The sequence below is a fragment of the Aquarana catesbeiana genome, linkage group LG01 (genome assembly GCF_042186555.1).
Source record: "Aquarana catesbeiana isolate 2022-GZ linkage group LG01, ASM4218655v1, whole genome shotgun sequence".
In the NCBI taxonomy this organism is placed as follows: Eukaryota; Metazoa; Chordata; class Amphibia; order Anura; family Ranidae; genus Aquarana; species Aquarana catesbeiana.
In genome coordinates this window covers 704,044,029-704,065,020 of record NC_133324.1, presented here as the reverse complement: position 1 = coordinate 704,065,020, position 20,992 = coordinate 704,044,029, and positions in this window count along the sequence as shown.

The following is a 20,992-nucleotide window of genomic DNA, read 5'->3' as shown; positions in this document are numbered from 1 at the left end:
TTTAATTTAAGCCTGAATTTTGGCATAAGAAGCTCATGGTCTGAGCCACAGTCAGCTCCAGGTCTTGTTTTGACTGCCTGTATAGAGCTTCTTCTTCTATGGCTGCAGAGAATATAATCAATCTAATATTTGCATTGACCATCCAGTGATGTACATGTGTAGAGTAGCCTCTTTGGTTGTTGGAAAAGAGTGTTTATTACCAGTGTGTTCTCTTGACAAAACTCTGTTAGCCTTTGTCCTGCTTCATTTTGTACTCCAAGGCCATGTTTACCTGTTATTCCAGATATGTTTTGACTTCCTACTTTAGCTTTCCAATCACCCATTATGAGAAGTAGTTGCCTCTTTGGTTCTTGCAAAAGAGTGTTTGTCATTACCAGTGTGTTCTATTGACAAAACTCTGTTAGCCTTTGTCCTGCTTCATTTTGTACTCCACGGCCATATTATTCCAGATATGCTTTGACTTCCTACTTTAGCATTCCAATCACCCATTATAAGAAGTAGGAATGATCCGGACACCCCCGCCCCTGTTCAGTTCCCACCAAAACATGCGAACAGGCCAAAAGTTAGAGCGAACATACGAACCCTATTAAATTCTATGGGACACGAACATAAAAAATCAAAAGTGTCCATTTTAAAGGCTTATATGCAAGTTATTGCCATAAAAAGTATATGGGAACCCGGGTACTGCGCTAGGGGACACGTATCAATGCAAAAGAAAAAAAAAATGTTCAGGAGCAGTGATTTTAATAATGCTTAAAGTGAAACAATAAAAATGAAATATTCCTTTAAATATAGTGCCTGGGTGGTCCCCTAGTCTGCCTGTAAAGTAGCACATCTGTGTGATGTGTAGAACAGTGCTGCAGTAAAATTTATTTAAGCTAAAAAAAAGTGTCATTTAAACTTGCTTGCGGCTGTAATCTATTGATGGCTCCTGGCAATATAGATGAAAATCGGCGTGGGGTTCCCCCTACCAGTCCATACCAGGCCCTTCAGGTCTGGTATGGATTTTAAGGAGAACTTCACACTAAAATAAAAAAAATGGCGTGGGTTCCCCCCAAAATCTTTACCAGACCCTTATCTGAGCATGCAGCCTGGAGAACAATATGGGGGCGAGCGAGCACCTCCCCTTCCTCCTGAACTATACCAGGCCACATGCCCTCAACATGGGGAGGATGCTTTGTCCCCATCTTGATGGGGACAAGGACCTCTTTCTGACAACCCTGGCCATTGGTTGTTAGGGTCTGCGGGTGGGGGGCTTATCGGAATCTGGAAGCCCCCTTTAACAAGGGGACCCCCAGATCCCGATCCTCTCATCTGTGAATGGGTAAAAATGTCAAATAAGTAAAAACCACAATAGACAGTTTTTGACAATGTACATCCATCTTTAATCACGCCGCCTGACAGACCCAAAAAATATGAAAATAAAACAGAAAAAACTCTGCCTCCATGGGAGGCTTCCTGGCGACTGCTGTCTTTTGGCTTTGACAGCTGTTATATAGGCAAGGGTGGGGCTACCTGCTGATGTAACCGAGTGACCCTGCCCCCTCTGATGTCACATGATGTCAGAAGGGGCGGGGTCACTCAGTTACATCACCGGGGGGCCACACCCTTGCCTATATAACAGCTGTCACAGCCAAGAGACAGCAGTTGTCAGGAGGCCTCCCATCAAGGCAGAGTTTTTTTTCTTCTATTTTTTGGGTCCATTGGGCGGTGTGATTGAAGATGGATGGACATCACTTTTTTTTTTCTTTTTTAATAAAGGAATTGGCGAAAACTGTCTATTGTGGTTTTTACTTTTTTGACACTTTTTTGGTGAATGGGTAGGGGTACAATGTACCCGATACCCATTCACATGGCGGGAAGGATTTGGGGGCCCCCTTGTTAAAGGTGGCTTCCAAATTTTGACAAACCCCGCGCCCGCAGACCTGACAACCAATTGCCAGGGTTGTCGGGAAGAGGTCCTTGTCCCCATCAACATGGGGACAAGGTGCTTTGGGGGAGGTCCCCAAAGCACCCTCCCCATGTTGAGTGCAAGCGGCCTGGTATGGTTCAGGAGGGGGGGCACTCGCTCGTTCCCCCCCTTTCCTGGCCTGCCAGGCTGCTTGCTCGGATAAGGGTCTGGTATGGATTTTGGGGGGGACCATGATGTTTTTTTTCTTACTTATCATAGGTTTCCCCTTAACCACTTCAATGCACTTTATTATATAGTCTGCAATGACTGCACTGTATATATACACAGTATCTCACAAAAGTGACTACACCCCTCAAATTTCTGTAAATATTTTATTCTATCTTTTCATGTGACAACACTGAAAAAATGACACTTTGCTACAGTGTAAAGTAGTGAGTGTACAGCTTGTATAACAGTGTAAATTTGCTGTCCCTCCAAAATAACTCAACACACAGCCATTAATGTCTGAACCGCTAGCAACAAAAGTGAGTACACCCCCTAAGTGAAAATGTCCCAATTGGACCCAATTAGCTATTTTCTCTCCACAGTGGTGTCATGTGACTCGTTAGTGTTACAAGGTCTCAGCTGTGAATGGGGAACAGGTGTTAAATTTGGCGTTATTGCTCTCACTCTCTCATACTGGTCACTGGAAGTTCAACATGGCACCTCATGGCAAAGAACTCTCTGAAGATCTGAAAAAAAGAATTGTTGCTCTACATAAAGATGGCCTAGGCTATAATAAGATTGCCAAGACCCTGAAACTGAGCTGCAGCACGGTGGCCAAGACCATACAGCGGTTTAACAGGACAGGTTCCATTCAGGCCTTGTCATGGTCAATCAAAGAAGTTGAGTGCACATGCTCAGCATCATATCCAGAGGTTGTCTTTGGGAAATAGACCTATGAGTGCTGCCAGCATTGCTGCAGAGGTTGAAGGGGTGGGGGGGTCAGCCTGTTAGTGCTTAGACCATATGCCGCACACTGCATCAAATTGGTCTGCATGGCTGTCGTCCCAGAAGGAAGCCTCTTCTAAAGATGATGCACAAGAAAGCCTGCAAACTGTTTGCTGAAGACAAGCAGACTAAGAATATGAATTACTTGAACCATGTCCTGTGGTCTGATGAGACGAAGATAAACTTATTTGGTTCAGAAGATGTCAAGCATGTGTGGTGGCAACCAGGTGAGGAGTACAAAGACAAGTGTGTCTTGCTTACAGTCAAGCCTGGTGGTGGGAGTGTCATGGTCTGGGGCTGCATGAGTGCTGCTGGCACTGGGGAGCTACAGTTCATTGAGGGAACCATGAATGCCAACATGTACTGTGACATACTGAAGCAGAGCATGAACCTCTCCTTTGGAGACTGTGCCGCAGGGTAGTATTCCAACATGATAACAACCCCAAACACACCTCCAAGACGACCACTGCCTTGCTAAAGAAGCTGAGGGTAAATGTGATGGACTGGCCAAGCATTTCTCCAGACCTAAACCCTATTAAGCATCTATGGGGCATCCTCAAACGGAAGGTGGAGGAGCGCAAGGTCTGTAACATCTACCAGCTCCGTAATGTTGTCATGGAGGAGTGGAAGAGGACTCCAGTGGCAACCTGTGAAGCTCTGGTGAACTCCATGCCCAAGAGGGTTAAGGCAGTGCTGGAAAATAATGGTGGTCACACAAAATATTGACACTTTGGGCCCCATTTGGACGTTTTCACTTAGGGGTGTACTCACTTTTGTTGCCAGCAGTTTAGACATTAATGGCTGTGTGTTAAGTTATTTTGAGGGGACAGCAAATTTACACTGTTATACAAGCTGTACACTCACTACTTTACACTGTAGCAAAGTGTCATTTTTTCAGTGTTGTCACATGAAAAGATAGAATAAAATATTTACAGAAATTTGAGGGGTGTAGTCACTTTTGTGAGATACTGTATATATACAGTGCAGTCATTGCAGACTATATAATAAAGTGCATTGAAGTGGTTAAGGGGAAACCTATGATGAGATATATATATATATATATATATATATATATATATATATATATATATATATATATATATATATATATACAAATTTGAGTGCTGTGGAGCACCCCATAATGCACTGCCAGTGCAATGCATTGATGGCTGCTGGTTGGCCAAAACATGCACCTGACCTGCTTTGGCCAATCACAGCGCGATCTGCTGGGAGAGCCATGATTAACAAAAGGCAGGGTGCCTTTGACCAATCATGGCTCAAGGGGGCAGTGCATTGCACTGGCAGTGCATTATGGGGTGCTCCACGGCACTCAAATTTGCCATGAACACCCCATATTTTCAGTTTGTTTGCGGACACACCCAATGCGGACAAACACCCACTGTTCGAGTCGAACTTACGTTTGATTCAAACATCGGGAACATCCCTAATGAGAAGGATATCTTTTTTTGGAGTTAGTTCTAAAAGGTGTTGTAGATCTTCATAAAAACGGTCAACGTCAGCATGTTCAGCATCAGAGGTTGGTGTATAAACTTGTTTTTTATGATGTTGAGTGGATTGCCTTGGATACAGCTGAGATCCTGCTCCCAATCACCTAATGACTTTAATAGTCTCTGATTGTCTATCACAGTGATCAGTCAGAGTGTTTTTTTTTTCTCCTCTGAATGGATAGAAAGATACATTTTACCTTTTTATCCCTCCCAGTGAAGGAAAATGTAAACAAACAAAAGTGTTTAAAAAAATAAACAATACTTAAAAATAAAAATAAAATAGCTAGATCAGGGTTTGATCTAGTTCAGTGTCAGGGTTATGGTCAAGGTCAGGGTCAATGGTCAAGGTCATAGTCAAAAATTAAGTCAAAGGTCGGGGTCAAAGGCCAGGAGCCAGTGTATTTTAGGTAGGAGAAAACGTTTTTAAATCAATATCAGGGTCAGTTAGTGTGTGTCAGTGTGTTTTAGGTAAGATTTAAAAAAGCAGAATGTACACCATTGTTTCTGGGTATGTGGTATTGCTGTGATCGTCAGGAGCACAGCAATTGTTTTGTTATGTTTTTTGACAGTAGGTTGTACTTATAGTGAATAACAATAATAAAAATAAAAAACAAATCCTGGATCAAACCTTGATATTTAAATGAATATTTCATTTTTATTGTTTCACTTTAAGCATTATTAAAATCACTTCTCCCGAAAAAAACGTCCATTTTTAAAATTTTTTTTTGCATTGATACATGTCCCCTGGGGCAGGACCTGGGTCCCTAAACACTATTTATGACAATAACATGCATATAAGCCTTTAAAATGAGAACTTTTGATTTTTCATGTTCGTGTCCCATAGACTTTAACGGTGTTCGTGTGTTCTTCCAAATTGTTTGCCTATTGGGATGTTCTGGTGCGAATCGAACCGGGGGTGTTCAGCTCATCCTTAGTGCTCATACAACTAGCAGAGCTGTATCAGAAACCAAAAAGGAAACACAGTGTGTGTTGTGACATTAGGCCTATAAGAACATTATATAAATGTATAAAGCAATGGCCAGTGTAAGATTGATGTACATGCACACGGGGGCCTCCAGATGCATTAAAACTATAACAAGGTAACTGGGATTGGGTAGATGACCAGACCGGCCTCCCGGTTACATCACAGAAATGACTTAAGATGAATAAGGATGAAAAGAGAAAGGAAGAGAGTGAGAAGATGGGGAAAAAAAAAAGGGGGGGGGCATGATAGGGGGGAAGGGAAGAAAGGGAGCTAGGATGGAGACCCACTCTTCCTTTTTATAGTGGTAACTCCCTAAATACACAATAGCACAAGCGCCCTACCATTCTCCTTGTTTTGCAGATTAGAATGAGAGCATGGGTCTCAGCTTAGGAGATGGTGTACAGTTTTACTGACACATGTCAAAGTTGCAAAACGCAACAAGTCAAAAAGTGAAGTGAATAAAAAAATTATAATTACATGATTGTACTTCCTGTTAGATTGCCTCCAAAAAACCTCCAAGAGCCAGGGGTTACCCAGGACAACTCTGGCGCCGCCCTGATTAGTGAGAATACTAAGAAATGTGAAAGTCTTCTCAATAATCAGAGAATCATGGCAATGAAACTGTTTTACAGTGGTTTGCCTTTCATGAAAGTACAGGTTAGTCAAATGCAGGGATACAGGCTTAAAATATGGAAAGTGTGGTAATGGAATTTTCTATGTCTAAAGAGGTGGTGTATGAATCAGGTAATGTTCCTGGCAGGATTGGGGAGAAGTTCAAAGATGCTTACTCTAAGAGGACTATAGTAGATATGGAAAAAATACATGCCTTGGGAGGACATCAGGCTATTATGGCAGTTGAAGATGAGTTTTTAAACCCTGAGTAGGGATGAGCCGAACACCCCCCTGTTCGGTTCGCACCAGAACATGTGAACAGGAAAAAAGTTCGTTCGAACACGCGAACACCGTTAAAGTCTATGGGACACGAACATGAATAATCAAAAGTGCTAATTTTAAAGGCTAATATGCAAGTTATTGTCATAAAAAGTGTTTGGGGACCTGAGTCCTGCCCCAGGGGACATGGATCAATGCAAAAAAAAGTTTTAAAAACGGCCGTTTTTTCAGGAGCAGTGATTTTAATAATGCTTAAAGTCAAACAATAAAAGTGTAATATCCCTTTAAATTTCGTACCTGGGGGGTGTCTATAGTATGCCTGTAAAGGGGCGCATGTTTCCTGTGTTTAGAACAGTCTGACAGCAAAATGACATTTTGAAGGAAAAAACTCATTTAAAACTACCCGCGGCTATTGCATTGCCGACAATACACATAGAAGTTCATTGATAAAAACGGCATGGGAATTCCCCAAAGGGGAACCCCGAACCAAAATTTAAAAAAAAAATGACGTGGGAGTCCCCCTAAATTCCATACCAGGCCCTTCAGGTCTGGTATGGATATTAAAGGGAACCCCAGCCAAAATTAAAAAAAAAAAATGACGTGGGGTTCCCCCTAAATTCCATACCAGACCCTTCAGGTCTGGTATGGATTTTAAGGGGAACCCCGCGCCAAAAAAAAAAAAAAAAAAAACGGCGTGGGGTTCCCCCAAAAATCCATACCAGACCCTTATCCGAGCACGCAACCTGGCAGGCCGCAGGAAAAGAGGGGGGGACGAGAGTGCGGCCCCCCCCCTCCTGAACCGTACCAGGCCACATGCCCTCAACATTGGGAGGGTGCTTTGGGGTAGCCCCCCAAAACACCTTGTCCCCATGTTGATGAGGACAAGGGCCTCATCCCCACAACCCTGGCCGGTGGTTGTGGGGGTCTGCGGGCGGGGGGCTTATCGGAATCTGGAAGCCCCCTTTAACAAGGGGACCCCCAGATCCCGGCCCCCCCCCTGTGTGAAATGGTAAGGGGGTATGTACCCCTACCATTTCACTAAAAAAACTGACAATTCCTTTATTTAAATACTTCTTCTTTCTTCTATCTTCCTTCATCTTCTGGTTCTTCTGGTTCTTCTGGCTCTTCTGGTTCTTCCTCCGGCGTTCTCGTCCAGCATCTCCTCCGCGGCATCTTCTATCTTCTTCTCCTCGGGCCGCTCCGCACCCATGGAGTGGGGGGGAGGCTCCCGCTCTTCTCTTCTTCTTCATCTTCTTCTCTTCTTCTCTTCTTCTCTTCTTCATTTTCTTCTCCGGGCCGCTCCGCATCCATGCTGGCATGAAGGGAGGCTCCCGCTGTGTGACGGCGCTCCTCGTCTGACAGTTCTTAAATAACGGGGGGCGGGGCCACCCGGTGACCCCGCCCCCCTCTGACGCACGGGACATGACGGGACTTCCCTGTGGCATTCCCCGTGACGTCACAGGGAAGTCCCGTCAAGTCACCGTGCGTCAGAGGGGGGCGGGGTCACCGTTTGCCCCCCCGTTATTTAAGAACTGTCAGACGAGGAGCGCCGTCACACAGCGGGAGCCTCCCGCCATGCTAGCATGTGTGCGGAGCGGCCTGGAGAAGAAAATGAAGAAGAGAAGAAAAGAAGAAGAGAAGAAGATGAAGAAGAAGAGAAGAGCGGGAGCCTCCCCCCATGCCATGGGTGCGGAGCGGCCCGAGGAGAAGAAGATAGAAGACGCCGTGGAGGAGATGCTGGACGAGAACGCCGGAGGAAGAACCAGAAGAGCCAGAAGAACCAGAAGATGAAGGAAGATAGAAGAAAGAAGAAGTATTTAAATAAAGGAATTGTCAAAAACTGTCTCTTGTCATTTTTAACATTTTTGACAGTTTTTTAGTGAAATGGTAGGGGTACTTTTGTACCCCCTTACCATTTCACACAGGGGGGGGCCGGGATCTGGGGGTCCCCTTGTTAAAGGGGGCTTCCAGATTCCAATAAGCCCCCCGCCCGCAGACCCCCACAACCACCGGCCAGGGTTGTGGGGATGAGGCCCTTGTCCTCATCAACATGGGGACAAGGTGTTTTGGGGGGCTACCCCAAAGCACCCTCCCAATGTTGAGGGCATGTGGCCTGGTACGGTTCAGGAGGGGGGGCCGCACTCTCATCCCCCCCTCTTTTCCTGCGGCCTGCCAGGTTGCGTGCTCGGATAAGGGTCTGGTATGGATTTTTGGGGGGACCCCATGCCGTTTTTTTTTTTTTTTTGGCGCGGGGTTCCCCTTAAAATCCATACCAGACCTGAAAGGTCTGGTATGGAATTTAGGGGGAACCCCACGTCATTTTTTTTTTTAAATTTTGGCCGGGGTTCCCCTTAATATCCATACCAGACCTGAAGGGCCTGGTATGGAATTTAGGGGGACTCCCACGTCATTTTTTTTTTTTTAATTTTGGTTCGGGGTTCCCCTTTGGGGAATTCCCATGCCGTTTTTATCAATGAACTTCTATGTGTATTGTCGGCAATGCAATAGCCGCGGGTAGTTTTAAATGAGTTTTTTCCTTCAAAATGTCATTTTGCTGTCAGACTGTTCTAAACACAGGAAACATGCGCCCCTTTACAGGCATACTATAGACACCCCCCAGGTACGAAATTTAAAGGGATATTACACTTTTATTGTTTGACTTTAAGCATTATTAAAATCACTGCTCCTGAAAAAACGGCCGTTTTTAAAACTTTTTTTTGCATTGATCCATGTCCCCTGGGGCAGGACCTGGGTCCCCAAACACTTTTTATGACAATAACTTGCATATTAGCCTTTAAAATTAGCACTTTTGATTTCTCCCATAGACTTTTAAAGGGTGTTCCGCGGCATTCGAATTTGCCGCGAACACCCCAAATTGTTCGCTGTTCGGCGAACTTGCGAACAGCCAATGTTCGAGTCGAACATGAGTTCGACTCGAACTCGAAGCTCATCCCTAACCCTGAGCACTATAGTTTTAAACTCTGGATCGATTAAATTAATTATCCCAAGTACTAATTTTCTTAAGCCAAAACAGGTGAATAAATGCACTCATGTTTTAGTAAATACATCTTTTAGAACTCCCGGAGAGGGAAAGGGCAGACTGAAGGAGCTACTAGGTGGATTAATAATGTTTCTGTAAATACTTTCTTTTGCTATTTTCAATAAACCAGACAAAGCCATTCTGGTGTTAGACAACTTGTGCTGTGCTGAGTTGCTTCATTAGTTAACTTGTGGTGCTCTGGGAATCCTTTGTCATGTATTAAATGTTTTTTTTTTGTAGAAAGGACACATATAATATAGTTTCCAATTTTACAGAATTAAACCTATAGTGTTATTCCCTAAGTTAGTCAGTATGCAACATTGTAATGTAACGAAATATAATTATTTGCCAAAATGTCCATCTATTAACATAGTCTAATCCATAGTTCTTTTTTTCCAACATTGTTCCCAAAATGTTATATGGCAATCCATGACTGTGAATGGTTCAGTTGCCTAGGAATTAGGCTCACCATATATATTCAGACCTCTTGTGTTAAAAGGTTAGATATCCCAACATCCAGTACTATCTAGCAGCATCCATAATAGCTTACAATATACTGTATATAATTGGAAATGGTAATTTTGTGTGCCAATAAGACAATGACAACCCAGATAGTCTAGTAACCGTTATTGCTTAAAAATTAATCAATAAAACATACATAAAAATTCTCTTTTACAGATGATACATTGCATTTGATAAAATAATCTACACCCCAACTACTGCTTCTAATGTGCTCACGCCGCTCCTTCTAACTGACACATTTCATCATATATAGAGTTTGTAAATCACTAGTCTATATGTGACAAAATATGTCAGGTGGAGGATGTATGCATATGTGCATATTTATGCCTTACATATGCACACAGCTAAAAACATAGTAATAATGTCCTAATAATAATATAATATATAATATAATAATCTCAGTAAAAGGAGTATGCAAAGTAATACAAGGTAATTTCTATCAAGAAAAAAGACAAAGAATCTTTGTCAATATTTTAAGTGAATCACATTAATGTGTCCATCTGGCATATCATGACCTATATCTAAAATAGGTATGCAATGAGGATTACAGAAGTACCACTGACATTTGTAAAGATCTGTCCTGAATTTTAGTCCAAATAAAATATAAAAAAGGATGATGCATAATCAATGCAGTGGTATTTATGTATTTTTTGTTATTCATTTAATGACAATATTATTTGTTTAAAGGTCTTTTTTTACCAAAACAATATATCCACTGGCATTATTCTTTTATGAGAGTAGAAATAGCATATTGCATTGTTAACAATATTTTCTTTACTCATGAAAAAATGAATCCACCTACTGATGCAGCGAATATAGAGAAATGAATGAGATACATTTTTCTATTTTTGTAGATGTGCTCAATTGCCTTTAGTTGAATACACAGTTAATGACTCATTCTAATTTCTTTTCTAGAATTAAACAGTTTTGTTATTAGTAACAATAAGCTCAGATGCAGTTATACGGTTTTTAAGGGACTTCAGAAATCATATGATACCAGTAATTTGATTTCCAACTGTATAATGCACACACATATTACTTTATAGAGTACATGGAAGCACAGTTCCTGCTCCTGCAGGGTTGACAATCAAAGGTTACTTATACAGTCACACAAGAACTACACACACGACAGCCTTTGAACTAAAAAAGACCAGTTCACCTTATTGAAATAGACACAAAATTGGAGAGACGATCATACAGAAAGTGTCTTCATAAGATACAAAACCATGGTGCTATTGCTATAGTATGTCAGTACCAGTCTCGCTGGACTGTTCATTAGTGTACAATGAATTTGCTAGCTCCACTATAAGATAAGTAGGTAGCATTATGTATAATTTATTGTGTAATTTCTACTCTTTGCACAAAATACTACAAATTTAAAAGTTAAATAAACATCAGACAGTGGTCATTCTTCATCTACTATTTAAATAACTATTTTTTTTCCCCCTAAAGTTGCCATAAACTTATCTATGTGGTGACAATAGGAGATATAAAATAATTTCAGGTACACATTAAAATTCCCAGCCTAATGGATGTAGGTTTTCTTTGTTGGAGAATTCAGTAAATCATCTCCAACAGCTGTTTGTACTTTTGCCTACTTTGAGTTTAAAATACATTTTAGATGAAACAGTTTAATGCAAGTTATAACATTTTGCTAAACGGCTTTTTTCTTGGCTTTTATAATGGAAAGATTTTATTAATTTCATGGTCCTACCCATTCTGGAGAAAAGCTCCATTGTTTCATTCTAATGCCCCGTACACACGGTCGGACTTTGTTCGGACATTCCAACAACAAAATCCTAGGATTTTTTCAGACGGATGTTGGCTTAAACTTGTTTTGCGTACACACGGTTGCACAAAGTTGTCGGAATTTCCAATCGCCAACAACGCGGTGACGTCAAGCACGTACGACGAGACTAGAAAAGGCCAGTTCAGAACCACGCGCGGCACCCTTTGGGCTCCTTTTGCTAATCTCGTGTTAGTAAAAGTTTGGTGAGAGACGATTCACGCTTTTTCAGACTCGTGGCTTTCAGATCATTTTCTGCGGTTCAGTTTGTGCTTGTGGGTTTGTATCTGCTCTTCAGCGCGTGCAGGCAAGTTCCGCGTGACTTTAAGTAGTCATTGTGTTCTTGTTCGTTCGTTACTGTTTTTCAGGTCGCTCTTCACAGGCCTTGCTGTTCTTCAGTGCGTTCTGTTACTTCAATCTGAGCAGCCGACCGTTTTCTAGCCATGTTTTGTATACGTACTCCTCGTAGAGTTCGTGCTGTGCGGGGGCTTGGTGTTGGGGTCCTGACCTTGACACAAGTCCAGTCCATGAACAGGGTGGGGAGGAGTTCATGGACCAAGAATTGGTTGCTTCAGTGTGACCAGTTCTGTCATATGCCTTTGCTCCGTGAGATCCGTGAGAATAATCCTGATGATTTCAGGAACTTTCTCAGGATGACGGACCCCGTATTTCACCGTTTGTTGGCTTTGCTGACCCCCTATATCAGCAGGCAGGATACCTGTATGAGGCAAGCCATCACTCCGGAGCAGAGGCTGGTCGCTACCCTGCGGTACTTGGTGACAGGGAGAAGCCTGCAGGACCTCAAGTTCTCGACAGGCATCTCCCCCCAGGCTCTGGGGATCATTATCCCAGAGACCTGTTCTGCCATCATCCAGGTCCTGCAGAAGGAGTATATGAAGGTAAGATTTTTATCCTTTAATATCACATTTGATTGTATTTAATGTTTGCTAAGATATTATATATCTTTCCTCATTCCCTAATTACCATGATTGTAATATGCTGTGAATGTCCCCTTTGTCCTCATTCATGCTGTTTTTTTAGGTAATTATTTTTTTACTCCTTCAGACATATCTGCCTTCACTTACCTCCCCAACATGCTCTCCTGCCCCTATAGTCACCTCATGTAGTCACTTAACAATGTATTTTATCAGCTCCATAATAGTGCTTTACCCCAAACACCCCCTAAAATGGTTAGAAATGTGATTTTTGCTTTACATTTAGGCAGAGTGCCAGAGGCTTTTTTTTTGTGGTGTCCCCAAATCATTTTTAGTAACCCTCCCTCCCCCAACTGCTAAGTCAGCTGATCCCAATTCTCTATCTATCCTCAATCATCTATCTGCTGACTTTGCCAAACCCATACACACCACGCCCATCTCTTTAGTGGTCAGATTTTTGGATGAATTCCCCAAAGCATGTAGTGCAAGGGCCTGCCTGTATACTTTCCAATGGTAGTGTTTAAAGTTTTTGTATTCTATTATTATCTTGATAGGTAATATCCTAATGTCCAAATGTCCTCAAATGTGTACTGTGTGTATTTATATCTTTGTATTATGACACTTCTTACCTGTCCAGTGGACTGCCAATAGTGTAACTAAGAAGGGGCTGTTCCAAGTAATACCCTGTATTTAGGCATTCATCTCTCAATGAAGTGAACAGGGTTACCTGTCCAAGATTCCACCCCCCCTATAATGTTATAAATGGCCCATGAGAGGGGGGGGGATATGATAGGTGTACCTTATACTTTGGTGTTAATTTTCTCTTAATAAATGCTATCTGGAGGTTGGCCAAGAATGTTTGTGTCTAATCTGCTTGCCATGCTTATGTGCAAAAATAGTAAATTATTTTTGTTTTCCTCAACAGTTTCCTTCCACGCCACAGGAATGGCAGACTGTGGCCTCCCACTTTGCCCAGCGGTGGGACTTTCCTAACTGAGGAGGGGCAATTGATGGGAAACATGTCCACATCGTCCCACCACCCAACTCGGGGTCGTACTATTTCAACTATAAGGGGTTCAATAGTATTGTGATGTTGGTGGTGGTGTCGGCTAATTACGACTTCTTGTATGTGGACGTGGGGAAGAATGGCCAGATGTACGATGGTGGAGTCATCGCCCAGACGGAGTTCTACAGGCGTCTACAGAATGGCAGCTTGGACTTGCCACCTCCAGAGGTCAATGTGGAAGGACTCCCATTCGTCTTCGTTGCAGATGAAGCATTTGCGCTAGGGGACCATCTTATGCAGCCATTCCCGATGAGGACCCTCACCCCGGAACAGAGGGTTTTTAATTACCGGCTGGCCAGAGCCAGAAGAGTGGTGGAGAACACATTTGGAATCATGGCCAGCCGGTTCCACCTATTTCTGACACCCATCCATATGGCGGAGTATAAACTTAATCATCTAATCCTGGCGTGCTGTGTTCTCCATAACTTTTTACGCCAACATTCTGCCAACTATGCTGCCTCAGTTGGGCCTGATACAACCCTGACGGCGCTTGAAAGTGGCCGTCCTGGCTTGCCCTCCCTGAGTGCCCGTGATGTCCGGTTAAGATACCTTGAGTTCTTTGTGGGTAGGGGGGCCATCAATATGCCAGACATTTTTTGAAGCATTTATTAAATAAAAAAAAATTTAATCTTTGGTGACATTTACTGCTTGTGTTTGTTTTAGCTGACAGCAATGTGTGGAGTCCTTAAAATGGCGTGATTGTGTAGCCTTATACAAAGCATTGTTAGCTGTTATTTACTAAAGGCGTATACACTTTTTATACTACAAGTGCACTTGACACTGCACTGAAACTGCACTTGTAGTGCAAAGAGGATTTGCCCTTAGGAAATAACCACCATTTTCTCAGAAAACAGCAATTACATCATCACAAAAGTGTTGTAGCGTTGAGACAATAATGCACACATTCTTGATTAACAAACTTTTTAATACCTGCACAATCACATGTGCATTTAGAAACGGTTTTTAAAACAAACCAACATGTTTGTTGTATAACAATTTTTGGGGTGGCATTATCGAAAATAGAAATGTCCATTTATGATAAAACAGGCCTGTGTAAAACCAACAAGAAACACAAAAAACTTGAACTTACAAAGTTCACATATGGTAAAACTTGAAGGCAATATCAGACATGAGTATTTAGGAACTGTGTTTGATATTGCATTCAGATGGGGTGAAGTCACCCCTTGAAAGGCCAAATTTGGAAGATGCACACCAATTTATCAACATGTGCTAGCTGCCATCACGGGGGATCAAGGGACGTGTTTTGGGGGAGCAACCCCTTCCTCACAGCTACTTTATTATTGAGGAAGGGGTTGCACCCCCAAAATGCGTCCATTGTTCTCCCGTGATGGCAGATAGCACATGTTGGCACACTGTGTGCATCCTCCAAATTTGGCTTTTCTAAACATCGCTCAAAAATTTAAAAGATAGTGATTTTGTGGGGTTTTAAATTCGCCCCAAAACATCAATGATGTTATTATTTTTTTGAATCACATCATTGATTTTTTTCTTGAGGTTTTCCAATTTTAAATTACACCCCATGATCTCCCCGATCAGGATCTGGGCACTTTCTGATGTGAAAGAATCTCGATCCACAACATCACGATCACCTAAAAAGAGAGAAACCAAACAAAAACAGGTATCAAAAAACTGCCAGCATCCATCTCTTACCTGAGTCTGTGGTCGCAGACACTCACCTGTTGTGGTGCCAATTTCCACCACATCTTCTTCCTCCTCCTGCTCAGCTTGTGTTGGGGATATTTCACCTTCTTCCAGAGGTGGGGGGTCTCTGGTCTCCTCGGATGAGGGGTGTCCTACGAGTCTTTTCTCCCCTATGTAAAACAAAAATGGTATAATTAGCACACAGATATTTGATGGCAGAACTATAAATAGGAAACATTGCTTGGAAGTGGGGTACAATTGTCAATTTTAGCAGGATGTAGCTTTTTTAGTGTCCTTTGTCAACCTGCAATACTTTACCTGTTTGGTACAAGCTTCACAGATGGAGCCCCCCCTATAGTATACACTGGAGCACCTGTGTGCCCCCCTAATAAAAAGGGTGTTCTTGTGTCCCACACTAGTGCTCCAGTGTCCAGATGTGAAAACAGCTGCTGAGTGTCCTCTCCTTACACAGAATCTAGTTTGCATTTCATCCTAGTAACAAAGCCATCTACACAACCAAATATTTTGCATCCAAGTAGGCCCGAAAAAATGTAGAAAAATGCATATGGCCTAAACAATGGTGTTTTAGAGGCCGAAAAAAAAATGTTTGATACGAACGAATAATGGGCCCATGAACATTAAAATTGACATTTTAAACTGTACAACACTTAAGAAAAGCATATGGAGCAGCACAAACGTAATAAAGACAAAAAGAATAGGAACACAGCACAGCTACTTACTTTTTTGCAGCACTCTCCGGATCTTTCTGTACTGCTCGGGCTCTCTTAATTTCAGGTCTGACCACCGCTTCCTGAGCTGATCTTTCGATCGTCGTACCCCGAAATTCCTGTGCAGACTTTTGACCACTTTCGCAATGATCTTGGCCTTTCTGATATTGGGGTTGGGGTAAGGCCCATACTTCCCGTCATAGTCAGCCTTCTTCAGGATGTCCACCACCTCCAACATCTCCCCAAAGGACATATTTGTGGCCTTAAATCTTCTCTTTCTGGATCGAGACGTGTCCGGATCCGGGCTTTCCTCCTCCTCCTCGATCCTGTAATTAGCACGCACCTGCTCTGACTCCGCCATGTGCTCTTCACCCACTGCGCCGAACGAAAAGGGCGGGGAATAGACTAGAAAGAACATCAGGGGCGGGCGGAGTTACACGCATGCGCAGTGTGTATAAAGCGTACCACACGTGCGTATTATGTACGATCTGTGAGCGGAGGAAGAAGCATTGGAGGCGCCGATCGTAAGAACGAAGGTAAGAGACATACTTGTGCCTATACTGCTTCTACATTGAGGCCTATATTGTAACAAGATTAGTAGAGTTTGACCTGACATTAGGGTTTGTCTTGTGTTGTGTCTTGCAGTGAAAATGGATATCTTGCAAGATAATTACTTCATGGCAATATTCATTGACATGTTCAGGGAGCTGCCTTGTCTGTGGGAGATCAACCACCCACATTACAGGAACCAAACAAAGAGGAAGGCAGCGCTGGATCAATTGTTGGAAATTGTGAAGCAGGTGATCCCCACGGCAGACATCACATATTTGAAGATCTTAATTGGTGGCCTGAGGAGCACATATGTAAGGGAGCGCCAGAAAGTCCAGGATTCGCAGAGATCCGGAGCAGCAGATGACATCTATGTCCCCAGGATGCGGTACTATGACAGGCTGCATTTTCTGGCAGGTCAGACTGAACCCAGGTTCTTCCCCTCCAGCTGAGGCTTTTGACGCCCAACCTGGGCCTTCCAGACAGCAACATGTGGAGGAGCCCAGCTTGAGCCAGGTATAGCATTCCTCTAAATATTGCTGGTTGTCCAATCAATGATGTTAACTAAATGTTAGTTTGGAGTACTAATTTCTGATTGTGATTGATGATGCAAAAACTAAAACCATGTCCCTTTTTCATACACAGGGAAGTCTCAGCCAGGAGGTGGGCAGGCTGCCTGATCTGCAGGTCCCTCCCCAACACCTGGAAAGAGAAAGTGGCAGGAGGAGGACTGCCCTAGAGGAAGCTGCCATAGGCCTCTTTTGGAGGGCTACAGAGGCCCTGGGAGCACCACACACCGTGGAGGATGACTTCACTGCCATCATTGCCTATAAAATGCAGAGGATGGAGGAGGGACAACAACTTATGTGTGAGTCGTTAATATTGGAGGCTCTTAATAAGGGGATGAGGGCCCAAATTGCATCTGATACACACCTTTGTGAACTCACACATGGTCCTCCTCCTCCTCCTGCAGGTCCTCCTTCTCCTCCAGGTCCTCCTAGTCCTAATTCTCCTCCAGGTCCTACTCCTCCTCCTGCCACATCTCCAACAGCAGAGCCACAGCCCGAAATGAAGCGTGGAAGGAAGACCAGAAAGTGAGGACCCTGGGTTCAGTCTGGTCGGCCAAAAGATGCAACCTCTTGTGGTACCACAGCCTGGGGACACAGATGTCATCTGCTGCTTTCCGAATCTCTGGGACTTCTGGACCAGACTGCCCTCCCTTACATATGGACTCCTCAGGCCACCAATTTTGATGTTCAAGAATTGATGTCTGCCCTGGGGGTCCCAGGCTTCGCTAATTTCTCCTGTTTATCCAGCGTTGCCTCCCTCTTTGTTTGGTTCTGAGCCCTTAATAAAGGATTTTTGGTTTGAATTATACTTGCCTATGTGTGTTTTCCTTCAAAAAGGACAGTTTGTGAGGATTCGGGTACATTTCAAAAATACAATGTGAAATTAACAAGGGACACCAACAACAAACAATCTCCTTGAGATTAAATAATAAAAGATAATAATGGTGTTGTGGTAACTTGACACACAAAACACACACTAAAATAGTCTGGAGTAAAACTAAAAATAAAATAAAACAAAGATCAGCCTTTGAAAAAATACAAACATAAAATCGAAAAGAAAAATGTCTTTAAATCAAAACAAAAACAAAAAAAAATTTTGTACGATGTGACAAATAACAATATATTCTGGGAATCCCAAGGAAAAAAAAAATAAGTTTGTGAGAAGTGTGTGTGAATATGAGCAGCAAAACTACTTCATTCTTGTCACATTATAAAGAAGAAGAGAGTGCGCTGTATTAAACCATTTTTAACATTGCAGCGTGACGAAAGTGCTGTATCCATTGCGAATGCTAATTTTACCAGACCGAGCTGTTCCGTGTCGGAATTTCTTCTGAGCATGCGTGGCACTTTGTGCTTCGGAACAGGCCACACACACGGTCGGAATTGACGCGATCGGACTTTGTTGTCGGAAAATTTTATATCCTGCTCTCAAACTTTGTGTGTCGGAAAATCCAATGTCAAATGTCCAATGGAGCCCACGCACGTTCGGAATTTCCGACAACACGCTCCAATCGCACATTTTCCATCGGAAAATCCGATCGTGTGTATGGGGCATAACTGTTGGAAAAAATGATTTCAGCTTCCTTTTTTTTTCTTTTAAATATTTATTGGGTTTTGTACATTACATTAGCAAATGGCAAATAAATTCAGAGGCATATACAGTCATATAAAAAAAAGTAAACAATTGAAAATCGGGCATGAGGGGAGGGGGTGTACGGGGAAGGGGGAAGTATGGTAGGGAAATAATAATTACCTGTATAACATTAATACAACATGGTGTTTCAGGATGAAACAACAACTTAAACCTTAGTACCTTCAGGAGTGGAAGCAACATTTGGAATATTGAATTAGTAATCTCAGAGATTGGCCTAGCTGTACCAGTGGAGGTGGGGGAGATTGACGGATGTGAATAAAAGTCATAACCATCAAAGAGCTTCAAGGGTTTGTGGTCATTGTTCAGGGCGGTAAGAAAGCAGAGCGGTCGGACAAGTTGGATAGTTTGAGGTTGCCTAGGGAGTTTGCAAGGTCCCGCTTGAGATACCAGTCCGTATAGCGAAATGGTTGTATGAGTTCTTGTAGATCCTTTTGGGTGAACGTGAGTTCCATAAATTTACGCCATCTCGTGAAGAAATGTGAGGTTGAGCGAAAGTTCAATAAAATGGTGTCTAATCTGTGTCTAAAAGAGCGATAAGAGGGCTTTTTTCACTGCCGGTAGAATGGGCAGTTTTGACTTGATCCAATGCGACATGATAGTCCTGCGGGCAACCAGGAGACATATATGAGTCCAATGGGAGATTGTGAGTAGACTCTTTGCTGATGGTGTGGATAAAGGTGGTTCACAGCCAAACAAGCATATAAGATGATGTCTTGGAATCCGTATTTTAGTGTCTTGGAATCCATATTTTAGTGATCTTGTAAATAAAGTTCAGTACAGAGTCCCAATATGTAGCGATAGTTTGGCATTCCCAGAGGCAGTCAAGCAGTGTGGGGTGCAGTATGGAACACCAGGGGCATTGTTCTTGAGTTGGTTCTGCCTTATTGATTGAAAAGGGTAGTATGACCTGTGCATAATTTTGAATTGCCTTTCATGCCATGTTTTGGAGACAGTAAGTTTATGTACTTGCCTTCACCCCTCAAGGATTTTCTCCGGTAGGTCGTTGTCATCAAATATTTTAGACCATATTTGGAATGGTTTGAGATGATATTTTTCCATTTCAATAGATTTTTATTGGATTTTTAAAGTGTACATGGACAAGCAAGAACACAGAGCAAATACAACTACCAATAAAAATGAAAACAAATACAAATAAAAACTAAAACAAAGAGAGCTGCCTGATTACCTCCTATAACCTAGTCATATAACATCCATAATAATTTTAGTTTACATTTATTATTCGATTAATCTCTGTCATTAAATGAGGATGGGGGATATATTTGCATGCCCTGCCCCAGCGATCTCTCTATTTGGTCGTGGGGCCAGACTGTAACGTTTATTTGTTTCCAGTAATTTCTTCAAACAAGTTGTATATAACAGCAATCAAAGAGAACTCTGTGTTACAACTAACACAACCTTTCTGGGCTCATATCTGCTAAACGTTGAGAATAAGTCAGAATGCCTCCTTTAGTACTGGTCATATTTCTTACAAATTGGCTTCTCTTGTATACCAGTCAAACCAAGACTTCCACTTTTGATTAATCTTTTCATAGTTTCCTGTAGATGAGGAATGTAAATTTTCATATGTGCTGTGTGTATGTATAGTTTGAATTACTTCAGCAATATTTGGTATGTTTGGATCTTTCCAGTGTCTTAAATAGTTAGACGGGTTGCTAGTAGTATATTTGATACCACTATCCTGTATTGTGAGGGAATGTTATTTAACTCTAGTGAGAGTACTGCCATACCTGGACTAAGTGACACTTTAATGCCTGTAGTTTTGAATATTAGCCCTTCTATTTGGTACCAGAGTGGCCTTAGGTTTGGGCAAGCCCACATGATATGTAGTAGTGTTCCCTTGTACCCACATGTCCTCCAACAGTTGGGAGAAGCCTCTGGGTATATTTTTGCAATACAGTGTGGGGTCAAGTACCATCTAAGAATTAATTTCTGTTGCATTTCCCATAGATTTGTGCTCTTTGTGGAATTGTATATGAGGTGAAGTGTTTTTCCCATTGTTGGGTTGGGTATTCTACACCTAATTCCTGTTCCCAAGCTAGCATTGATTGAGATTTCGTACATATGTCTTTTTCCTGAAGATTTGAGTATATTATTGATATACCTTTATTCACTGGTGGGTTTTGTTGGTAAAATTGGGTTATCTTTTCTGGAAACAATGTAGATATTTGGGAATT